At 38.0% G+C, this 12,067-nt stretch overlaps 1 long non-coding RNA gene across 2 annotated transcripts; it reads right to left on the reverse strand.

The window, feature by feature from the left end:
* On the reverse strand, positions 1-3,734 carry LOC124193241. Of its 2 annotated transcripts, none has more exons than XR_006874125.1 (5): positions 2,321-3,734; positions 1,880-2,259; positions 1,497-1,817; positions 990-1,426; positions 1-921 (listed from the first exon to the last, which is right to left on the reverse strand). It is a non-coding gene; the product is annotated as an uncharacterized LOC124193241 (long non-coding RNA). The 2 variants fall into 2 exon arrangements; XR_006874124.1 differs by having other exon boundaries at positions 981-1,426.
* Between the last annotated feature and the right edge of the window lie 8,333 nt (positions 3,735-12,067).

Raw genomic sequence — 12,067 nt, forward strand, 5'->3', positions numbered from 1 at the left:
CAATTTATTCAGCTCCAGAGAGTTTCCGCACAATTTTGTGGCAAATCGCCAAAGAATCCAACGAAAACTTTGCGAAAGCTCATAAAAATTTGGAGAACATTCTGTTATTACAGAGGGTCAAGTATCTGGCTACGCAAGAGATTGCGTGAGGTGCGTAACAAGTTCAAACGAGAGTAAAATTGAAGACATTTTTGGACAGACGCCTGGATAATATCAAAGAAGTGGTTGACGCTGGAGCCAGGTTGACAAAGAAAGTCTGCGATGCTTTTGATTTATTTGAACAGCTGGCAAATCAAGTCATTAAAGCCTCATCGCTAAGCATGAAGCAAACAGAGAAAAAATTTTTGAACGATTTTGAGGAAGTGATGAATATGGAAGCAAATTAAAAAAAAGAAACAGCGAGATATTAAATTACAACTCGAAAAAGCGGAAGACACTCGCAATTGGCTTGTAACTCATGGAATTGATGAAGAATCATTTGAAAATGCGGGACGAATAAAAAAAGAAGAGACAACGCAGAAAGAAATTGACAAAATATCTGAAAGCATTCAACATTTGAAAGCTATGCGAATTGATATATCCTGGACAAAACTTTAGACCAAAATGAAACTCTTCGATCGACCTCGGCCAGTTACTTGACCGAGCAACCATCGTTTTTTCAATAAGAGAAGAAATTAGTTTATTGAGGTAAATAACATTTCCAAGCCTGAATGATTTTTTTACTGATGCAGAAGAAATTGGGTGTCCTACTAGTACGAATAAGGTCTAATTACAACGGAATATGGATATAAAAGAGTGATCCAAATAAAGTCGTTTTAGGGACGGCAATGGACCTACACAATTGGATTTCTCACGGAAAAATATTTGGTGACGCCAAAAGGTTGTACCAAATCCGACGTCGTATATGGGGAACATTAGTACCTTAAAAAAAGTTGCTTTTAAAGTGTTCAATGGATATTAAAAAAATTAAGGGAAATTACCATTCATACCTTCTAGGAACGTAATTTTGGGCCATCTTTTCCCTTATTTTTAAGGCACCAGCAGTGAAGTTCAGTAGATCTATACCTTATTATTGTACATTTTCCAAAAAGAGACCCCTAATTTGAATTACCATTGTTTTGATTTAAGGGATTGAAACTGAGAAAAAAAACTCCAAGCTGTGGGGAATCTATCCTGCGGATTCAGATCCAGCGTTCCCGCCTAATAAGAAAGATAAAACAATTAATTTTGACATGTATTTGTGAATAAATACTCGGTGGAGAAAAACTGGATCAAAATGGAACTCTTCTACACAGGAAATGGTGGATTTTATCCTCTATGTCAAAGGCATAGGCAAAGGACTGCTTTTTTCGGGAGCACCGAGGTTTTTTTGGTGGGGAGTCCGGGTATTTGTTTTAGCTGGGGAATTGATGAACCATGTGACATCCTATAACATTCAAAAATAATAAAGTGAGTTAGATCTGTTTCGAAATACCAAAAATTTTTGAAATGCTTACCTGGATCACAATCGAGCAGAACCAATCAAGCAACAGTTAGCTGTTTTGCAGAATTCTAATGATCTTTATGTCTCTCAAGAACAGCTATCAATAGGGGCCACATTCAACATCATTAGAACTTTTTATGCTGCTGATCAAAAAGTTCTGGGAAACAAATCAAAATAGAATTTCGAAAAGTATAACTTTTTTCGGAGAAAGCTCGAAAAACCGAGGTGAGTTCAGAAAGAGAAGTGTTTATGGGGGACGTTTCTCCTTTCCTTTGATGAGCGCTTTTAGAATCATATGATTCAGATCCCGCAAAATCAATCAGATAAAAAGTTCCTGCAAAAACAAAACTTTAGAGCTATGGAAAATATTTGAATTAAAAAAATAAAACAGATGACCTTCAAGGATTTCGTTGGCATTCTCTTTCATTTTTTTTAAAGTTGCCACGATGAAGTGACTCCTTGAAGAGTATTCATCATCGGCCTGTGTGGCAGCGGAAATTCATGCTTTCCTGGCACGTTGGAGCTGGTTCTTAATGAGAATACCTCAGAAAATAGCTGTTCCTGTGATGTTTTCGGACGTATTTAAATTTCCGTATTGGTGGCTCTGAAGATTCTTCAATGGTTTGGTGGTAATTCAAGACGTTTAAATAAGGTTTCACAATTTTTTCAGTGGGGTTCGATTGGTGAATCCTGAAAAACACCCGAAATTTGCCCTTTAAATCGGCAAAAATGTTCCGTATAACTCGTCCATTATCTTTTTCTTGTCAAAGAAGGACCTTAAAAATAGAAAAAAAAACTATTTATTACGTTGAATTACATCATATAATCATAATTTACCAGCAAGTCTCTTTTTTCAGCTTGCCAAGTTTCTTTTCCTTCGTCATATCTAGTTTCTCTTTCAAAACACATCCATTTTCTTTTTCCTGGAGAGTTGGGCCTTAAAAATGAAGAATTAGTTAAAACATTTGAATTATATTACTGATAATGAAAAAAACTGTAAGTCTGTTTTCTCAGCTAGCCAAGTGTCCTTCTCTCCAAGAAATTTAAAAAAAAACATCAGTCCCTTCTCCGTTTCATATCTTTGTTAATATGGAGATTTAAAATTGAAGGGGAAAAGAAAAAAAAATGACAACAGCCACTCCTTAAAGTGTGTAGGACTGTAAGAGCCATTTTTAAGAGATAGGTCCCAGTTTAGGAGAAACTATCAAAAAAAGCTCTCATTTAAGTCAAAAGACAATCGTCGGATGAAAAAGGGGGACAGCAACATGACGACTGGAAGAAAAACTGGGTGGTATAGCAATGGTACATTCATGTAATCCAGCCCAATCTAAAGCGAGCATGATGGGCGAAATAGAGAGCCGTCCATATCCATCACGTCACACAAGCAACCAACATACAAAACACATAAGAGTACTCACACACAGAAAGAGAGAAAAAAGTAGAGTAAAATTAGCAAGTCGGGAGAAGCAAAGTTACCACACAATCCAACTCAATTTGGGGCCAACGCATAACGAGGGAGTCTAACTCACGTCAATAAATAGCGAGTACATTGATCAAGCTGGAATTGTGCTGCTCATGGGTATCACTGCCTGACTTTGCCGCAGTCTTCCACACAGCACAGCCCCACGCTTGAAAACTTTGCCACCGAGAAAATGCTGGCCGTTTCCAAGTTGTTGCTGATTCTCTCGGCAACCGACATCCAAAACCATTGTCCCGCCCATAGAGGAAAAAATGACATTCCCAAAGGAAAAAAGGAGCGAAAAGTCAACGTCACAAAAGTGACGTGATGAAGAATGAACATGACCAAGATTTTCTGGACGTGACACAGCATTGATAACTTCCTATTCCTGTAATGCGATGCGCTTCTATTGGAAATTTTCAAATTTACGAGCTCTGCTCCAAGATTCGTGCTGATAGCCTCCTTGACGTCAGTGATGCTAGTGACATTCTGGTGAGAGAAAATTGCTTCCATTTCACCCATCTCACTTGACCGTCTAACAAATTCAAAATTGAAAATCAAACAAATTCCATGCCTGCATAAAATGTTTCTTAAAAAGACAAATCATCAGTTTTAAATAATTTTAAGAACAGCAAATGGTTTGAAGGATATTGGGTTAGAAAAAAAGCTAAGCCTAAAGCCTATAGTGGAATGGGTTGGTAAGAAATTACAATTTCATGTTGATAGCTACTTGAAAATTTGGTTAAGGGATTATCGTGGGAAGGTCGTGCCCTTGCCCGTTTACTATTTTGTAAAATGTTCGTTTAATTTTTCAGTGTATTTTCAAATGTAAATAAAACATTATCACTGCTAACCTCTGGTTCAAAATTTCCGTTTGATGGTCATCCAGCAGAAATTATTCCTGTAATGGGGGTTCATTGCCTTCGTTTACAGTTATTGTGTAATTATTGTGCAACCATTCATTTTTTCGATATAAATCGTCTGCCGAAAAATTTGCCCTTGAATACTTGACCCTCTTTTTTAACTACATCTCTTTCTTGACCTCTACCCCCTCCATGCCCAAAAACGGATTCATCTAAAATCTAGATTAAAGTAGACGAAAACCAAACGAGATGAGGATATTGCTTATTCCCTCGATGATACATACCCTGGAGATAAGTTGACGTTACCACCCCCTCTCATAAGGATAAGACATCCCCCGTTATTATCTGATTGGTTTAGATCCTTCTTGATTGGTGGAAGAACTTTCCTGAGCGAAACTGGAAGGTGCTGGTCCTTTGCTCACATCACAGATAAAGCCAATTCCCATCTTCTTGTGAGTTTCTTCGAATTCTTCTTCATCGAAGCTTCTGAATAAGGCTTTTACTGCTCATCTGTGAGCTTCACTTGGTCTTCGGTGCGTTCAACTTCATCGGCTTGGCTTTTGACTTCCGTTGATTGTGCAGATCTTTAGGGTTGATTACTGGCTTCGTAGTCAAGAAGCCACTTTTCCAAGAAGCCAGCACCAAGAAGTTACACTGGTTCTTGTTACTGGTTCCTTGACTAAAAAACGTCTTAATCGTGGCTTCTTCATCCCCAGTTTCGGGCTTCCTTGATAATAACGTTTGCTTCCTTGCCAGAAGAAGACACTCGGGATTACTGGCGCCATCTAGTAGTGACCAAATGAAAATTTATATTTAAACGCTAGATCCTGCATTTTTAAGGTGGCTCAACAAAGCTTAAGCTTAAAGTAGAGTTAACTCCAATTTTCAAACTTAAAAGTTATTTAAAGTTTTATTGATGAATGTTTGTTTTATTTAATATATCAAATATTAAAATTTTTAAAAAATTAAACATTGGGTGTATTTATTCAAAAATAAATTGTGTTTTTTTTTAGAAAAGTACGTTTGACCCGTTATTTACCCTGGCTATCTCGTCCCGGGTTATTTTAATGTCGTTTTTTGGGGAAATGTCCCTGACACAACCTTTAAAGGAAAACACCCCTTTAATTTTATACCTTTAGGAAAATTCTGCCTCACACTCATTAGGTCCTGTCCCGTGCCACCGCTTACAGATGAAGACCACATAAAGCCTATTAGTATTAACATTCCATCTATTCCCAATTTCCCAACAGAACCACCGTGGCGCTTCTCGTGGAGCGTAAGGGCCAGGCTCGTGGCAGGCTTCACTTCCAGAGAAAAAGGAAATGGAAGAGCTTGCAATATGAGTGGTTACACCAGTACCAGAGCTATAGATTTGAGTCAACATACACTTGAAGACTTTATCAGTCACACTTGATAACTGAAATAAAGCTATAGAATACTGCTTATCCACCGCATGAAAACTCATTCTTTAATGTTAATAATAATATTAACGTGGTTGATTCGTTTAACAATATAGCTTTTTTATGTTGAACATGTCGCAAATATAGTCAACTGGCATCACTCGAACTCTAAGAATACTAAATTTAAAACAAAAATAAGTAAACTGTAGCATTCAACTACCTCACAGAAATAGAAAAAAAAACAACAACACAAATCCGATGACAAAATTGTATTTACCAAAAATCAAATATGGATCTTAAATGCAGGAGCAAAAGGTAATTTCGCAATTCCATTGCAATTGCAATTGTATTTTCGCAAATAGTGATTTTTTCCCCTTATATCGCTTTTTCCTTTTCCGCAACCTCAGTTTCCCCCTCCAGAACCAATCTAAAATTGGTTACCCGAAGCAACCCTGACTCTGACGAGGCAGCCTAATATCTCACCCTGATTATTGACCATGTATATTCTTATTGGTCTCCTGTCAAACCTTTCGATGTGCCTTTTCCCCTTGTTCAATCTACAGAAATCACATGTAATTTGGAGCTATCTCCAAATTACAAAGGTATATAACCCAGCAACCACGACATCTTCACCAGTCGCTCGAGTCGCCAGCCACCAGTCGCTACCAGCATAAGAGCAAGTAGCCAGCCAGCAGTCAGCCGCCGGTCGTTGACCACTCTATGGTCTCCTCCACTGGCTCCTCAGTAACAGCCATTCTCCCTCTCTATTCTCCCTCTCCATTCTCCCTCTCTATATTCTCCCTCTCTATCCTCCCCCTCTATTCTCCCATTCAGTTTTCCTTCTTACGTAAACGGTTGTGTACGTGTATGTTCTCGGTGCTTAAATGAAACAACTTCAAAGTGAAGCCCTTCAATTTGTTCTCACAACCAACAAGTTTCTTACATGGTCTTTTTTCAAGTTACTGACAGAGAATTTCCGTCAATTCCTGCGACTAATGAAGTGTTTCTCCGGTAGTGAAGTCTGTACCTTGCCCTGTAGATGATAAAAAATTTACTTATTTAAGAATTAACCACAAGTCAGTCAACACAAAACTTACTGTGGCGGAGGACGATGGTGTCGAATGCTGTTAAATAAACGTTGAAAAATGTATGGGTTATGAAATAAGCCCCAACGACCGTAGAGGAAAAATTGGAGAGTAGTGGCTTTCCGGCAGAAATCATTAATCCAATGGACTTTCTTGGAAAAATCCAAAAAACACAATATTGACATTGCAGTGATGATAACTTGACGGACGATAAAAATGACATATTCAGTCACTTTTTTTGCTCTTGTGACGATATGCGGATCTATAAATTCTTCCTCAAAGTAGCCGATTTACTTTGTTTTGTTTGATTCACAATGCTGAGGACGTACAATTTGCGGTTTACAACACGCATCAGATGAAATGACGGAACAGACGAGAGCGAATACATCATGCGGACTAGATTGAATGCCTGTCCATATTTTTTTTCTTTCGAAGGCCTTCTCGTTTGCCTGTTGGAAAGTTTACCCTGGTACAAGTCAAAGTGGAAACAACGAAAAGAAACTTGGTCGTTAATTCGTTGTTTTTCGTCACCTTTTCTGCGAGCGTAGCTTTGACAGACATTAGTCACACGCGATTTAAGGTGAGGGTGATGTGCATCAAATCGCCTTTTTTCAGTGATTATGGTGGTTTCTTGATTGCAGATCCAGGACGCTGTCTATGCAACCAAGTTTAACTGTATTTCAGTACAAAAATCAGATTTTATTTCATCCCCAATCTCAAATTGATGTTTTCCGATCACTGCGATGAGATGGACAACAAGACAAGCAAACGCAAGTTGCGCCAGGAGCGAGAAAAAATGAAATCCAGCGACAATCAAAGCAATCCATTAAAAGTTAAAATGAAACATTAGTATTTTATTCGAATATTACTGAAAGAAAACCTTTTATCAACGTTAACGCCGAACAAGCACAAAATCGAATGAAGATGTAGAGGAGAATCATCACTCTATACATAGACAGGGGGACCGTTAGACCGTAAAAAACGCCCAAATTGTGTGAAATTTTTTAATAAAGTATAACTTTTCATGAAGTTTAACTTTTCATAAAGTATAACTTTTCATTAAGTTGTACTTTTTAACAATTATAACTTTTCATAGAGTTGATTTTTTATAAAGTTGAACTTTTCATGAACTGCAGAATACACACAAAATCAATCACGACTGAGTTTCACGTATCGTGTTACGATTTTTGCGATTAGATTCCACCGTCATTTGCCAAGCCCAGACAATAAAATTACGGATGAGATGAGCAGAGACTGGCTCGGAGCAAAGGACTTGCGAGTTGACGTCGGCGTATCCGATTCATTTCTGTTTTTCTTGAAAATGAATACCAAAACTGTGAGGATTAAATTAAATAAATTTAAGAAATAAATTTGAACATAATACCAGGAACAGCCGTTACATACCCACATCAAAGAACGGGAGAAGAAACCTCGGGAGTGTTGTACACCATAAATTTCACACAAGTTGCCAGAATTCAGAATCCGGATATTGCAGTGCAGAATAAGTTAAAACAATGTAACGCAGTTTGTCTTTTGAGATCCATTCGGTCATTGTGAAACCGTCTATCCAGGAAATCTTTGGCTTTTCTGTTTGTCCATATCCTAATCTGTTGGTTATTGACTGAACTAGTCGTCCAAAACGAGTCTAAATTGTTGGCACTATCGCCCTCGGAGATTGGCCTTCAGATTTTCTTTTGCTGTGGAAATTCCTGGCTTCTCAGTTTTACCAAATCTGTACACCCTGTGCAGTGCTTTTCAGCTTTAAATATAGTGCATAACACGAAGTCTCAAATGAAATTACTTGTGGGGGATAGAAGCCTACTTTTTTTTAACTTCATAGCTTCAACCCTCGCCTACAAATCTTCCACATTGTCAGTTTGTGATTCAAATGGAACTTGATGCAGAGGAAGAAGATTAAGAAGTTAATGAAGAGGATGATGAAGATGAAGGTGACCGTCGTCTGGAAGCCATCCGTTGGACACGAAAAAATTGTTCTTTCAAAATGTTCTTTGCTTCGAAATATTTTGATTTCCACGATGCTATTTCCTAAAAATTATTATGATGTTCCACAAACACTAAATTTTTCATAATACGTTAAACCTCTCTAAAAAAAAAGGCGGTTGTCATCTTTCAATACCTTGATTTGTTTCCTTTCCAGTAATCGTCTAATATGTAAATAAAAAAATCAAGACAAACATCAGATTAGTTCTGATATTATAAATAAGCAAAGAATTCAGGCTCACCAGGTTGATGTAAGACAAAAAAAACACTGAGATTTGCACTCTACCTTCATCCGCTCTTACATAGACTTAAAGTCTTGATGCCAGTCATACCCTCTGAATTGTTCACAGGTAATGAATTTTTAAAATAAATACAACAAATAATTTTTTGTAGTAAATACTTGTCAAATGGATGCAAAGCAATAAACACTGCTAGGTAGAAAAAAAGGAAACAGTCTTCGAAATGATTGATGAGAATGCAATTATTTCTTCTAAAAATTTTACATAGACCACGTAAGTTTTGAAATTATGTAAAGAAACACAAAAGACTTTGGTTATAATATAAGAAGAAAACAAAATTACGTAAGAAACTGCTAAAATTTTATGAAATTTCCAATTCGATTTTCAACTGACCACTAACAAGTGAAGACGTCAGTCTCGAATCTGGGCACGAAACACTCTAGCAGAGCTTTAAAATACTGGTATAAAGTAATTAATTTTATACTTGTTTGTATATCATATAAAATTGCCACGTTGTGATCGGCTGGATTTTCGACGACGAAGAACCCACAGCTAGATCAAAATCAGATTGACAGCAGTCTTCGTTGGAAATGAACTAGTTTCTCAAAAAAAATTCCATAAAACTAAGTTATTTATTATACACAACAAAAAGAGAAATAATTTTTACCGAGTAGAAAACAAATCTTTAGAAGAAACAGATCCCAACTGGATATTAAGAAGAAATTGGAAAAAGTCTTCAAAATTTCCAGCTAGATCAAAATCATATTGACAGCAGCTAGTCTTCGTTGGAAATTTACTAGTTCATCCTAAAAATTTTCAGAAAAACCAAGTTATTTATTAAACACAACAAAAAATAAAGTTTACCCAGTAAAAACAAATCTTTAGAGAACAGATCCCTCAGCTAGATTGAGGAGAAATCGGAGCAGTCTTCAAAATTCTCAGCTAAATCAAAATGGTATCCACCATTTTGGCACCGAAAACGCTGAAACTCAAAGTAACCGTTTCGGCACCCTATATAAAACTCCTATCTCGGAATTGGAACAATTCACCTGTTTCGGCACCCATAGTTAAGAAACTTTCAACCGTTTCGGAACCCATTAAAAAAATCTATCTCATTATATTGAACATCGGGAAATAGAAAATCGGGATTGACCACACGAACGGATTTTCAAGTAGATCTCAGAGTTTTGACACCGACGGAATATCAACAGCTGCTTCCATGGCGCTCTTTTTCTTTGATTCTGACCGAATACAATTTTTAGAAGACTCAAACACTTCCAACGAGCCGTTCGGATTTCTACCGACCGTACCGTGCCATCCTCACCGCGGTTTAGTTGTTTCACGACGGCTAACTTCCACTCGTACCTTTTGCAGTCTTGGTGAACTTGTGCGACGTCTCCAATCTTGACTACTTCCTCGATTGGTCCTTTTGTTGCTTGGCGATGCTCTCGAAGTGACGGGAGATATAAAGTGCTCCATCTGCGCCAGAAGGCGCGTAAAACATTTTGTGTTCTTAAAAACGCTTTAGACAAAATCTGAGTGTCCATATCTCGTCCATAAATTGGATCCTCACGCTCCTCATAATTAAACTGTAGTGTAGTAATTCGCCGACCTTAGAGAAGATGTGCAGGGGTAGCGGCTCGAAACTTTGGATGTCAGTAAGGCCGAACATTGAGAATCGCCTCTATCTGGGTGATGACTGTTTGTAGTTCAACCAGACTTTGTCTTGTCCGACCAACCATTTTTCGTAGAGAAATTTTACTTAGCGCAATAAGTCGCTTTAACGCGAACGGGAATTGCACCGAATTGCATCTATTCCGATAACTTCGAAGGGGTAGGATTCTCGGATTTTATCCACTGGAAGAAGCGCTGGGCCTGGCAATTTGTACGCTGACCCATGGTACCGTCGGCGCTTAACACAGTTTCGACAGATACTTTTAAGCTGCGCTCTTGCTGACGGTATCCAGTAACGTTGAATCAGTTTGGTTAAAGTTGTTTTAGTTCTGTAATGGACAACTCGCTCGTGGACATCAGTGATAATTAGTCGTTCCAAGTCCGAATGTTTTGGAATAAATACTGGATATTTCGCCGACTCAGCCATAGTAGAGTTTTGGAGCCTGCCTTTGCAGCGTATCATACGGTCTAGTTCTAGGAATAAATAAAGTTAAGAAACAAGTGCAGGTCTCCAGGATTTCTTCTTTGATTGTAAATAGTCCAGTTTGGTAGGAAAATATTTTTTCTGAAAGGCACGGATCCAAACCTTCTCTGGTCTCTGCAGTTCTTCTGAGTTGAGCGGCGATAGGTCTTTTAGTGGAAAATTGCTCGCGATTCGAAACACTTGCATTCTCACCCGCAACAACATATCAAAACTGTATTTTGATGGATCTAAGGCACTAAACACTCCTAGCTTTACAAGGTTATCATATTCAACCTTTGATTTTCTACTGCTTCCTCTTGCAGCATTGGTTATCGGAAAGTCGTACATTTCTGCGATTTGTATTCTTCGGATTTGGGTGAGGTAACCTTGGAACTAAAAAGAAGATAATTTATCCATAAGCAAGATGAGACATTCCGAACGAGAGAAAAAAAACGGATGAAAAAAGTTTGATTAGTTCTTGCAGATTGTGGCGATATTTGTCTTCCAGTGGGTCGACTAAATCATCGATTACTATCGCTCGCATGACGACGACAGTTCCATCGTTAACTGGAATCCCAAATTCGACAACTTCAAAGAATTCCGGAGTGGAACTGGCATGGGCGAATCCCAACGTAATCAAGCACTCTTTAGTTTTCGCTCTCAGACCAATCGAGTTCGTTGGAATGCGACGATTTTTTTTACGTAGACAATAAGGTTGAGAATAGGCTTTTTTTTAGATTAACTCCTTATAGGGTTATGGCAAAGTCTGAGCCCGAGGAGTACTAATCAAACTTTTTTCATCCGTTTTTTTCTCTCGTTCGGAATGTCTCATCTTGCTTATGGATAAATTATCTTCTTTTTAGTTCCGAGCTTACCTCACCCAAATCCGAAGAATACGAATCACAGAAATGTCTGATTTTCCGATAACCAATGGTGCAAGAGAAAGCAGTAGAAAATCAAAGGTTGAATATGATTACCTTGTAAAGCTAGGAGTGTTTAGTGCCGTAGCTGTCTTGCTCAAAGATACCTCTACAGATGGCGAAAACCAGTTTTTTCTTGCACCCAATGGAGGTGACATAAGTTTGCCCAACCACGTTTCCGCATGATAGTCGAATGTCGTCAATCTTTAATGTGGGACTTAAGCTCCTATTCAACTCGTGAGGAATATTTCACCTCCCTTTTCGAAACAATTTTTAATGGAAGATCCGCTGTTTACACGAACCCATTTTTCTTTTTATAAAAAAAATATCACATCGCTTGGCGTGTCACAGTGAGTCCTGGTTAAGAGAAACACCCATCCTTGACCATGAACCAAACTTTTTCCGTTGGTGTTGGTGGAAGCGGCATAAATAGCCCTTCCCTGTGAATATTAGTCAGTGTTGCAATTTGACTTTGATCAC

This window comes from Daphnia pulex, chromosome 4, assembly GCF_021134715.1.
Source record: "Daphnia pulex isolate KAP4 chromosome 4, ASM2113471v1".
NCBI lineage: Eukaryota > Metazoa > Arthropoda > Branchiopoda > Diplostraca > Daphniidae > Daphnia > Daphnia pulex.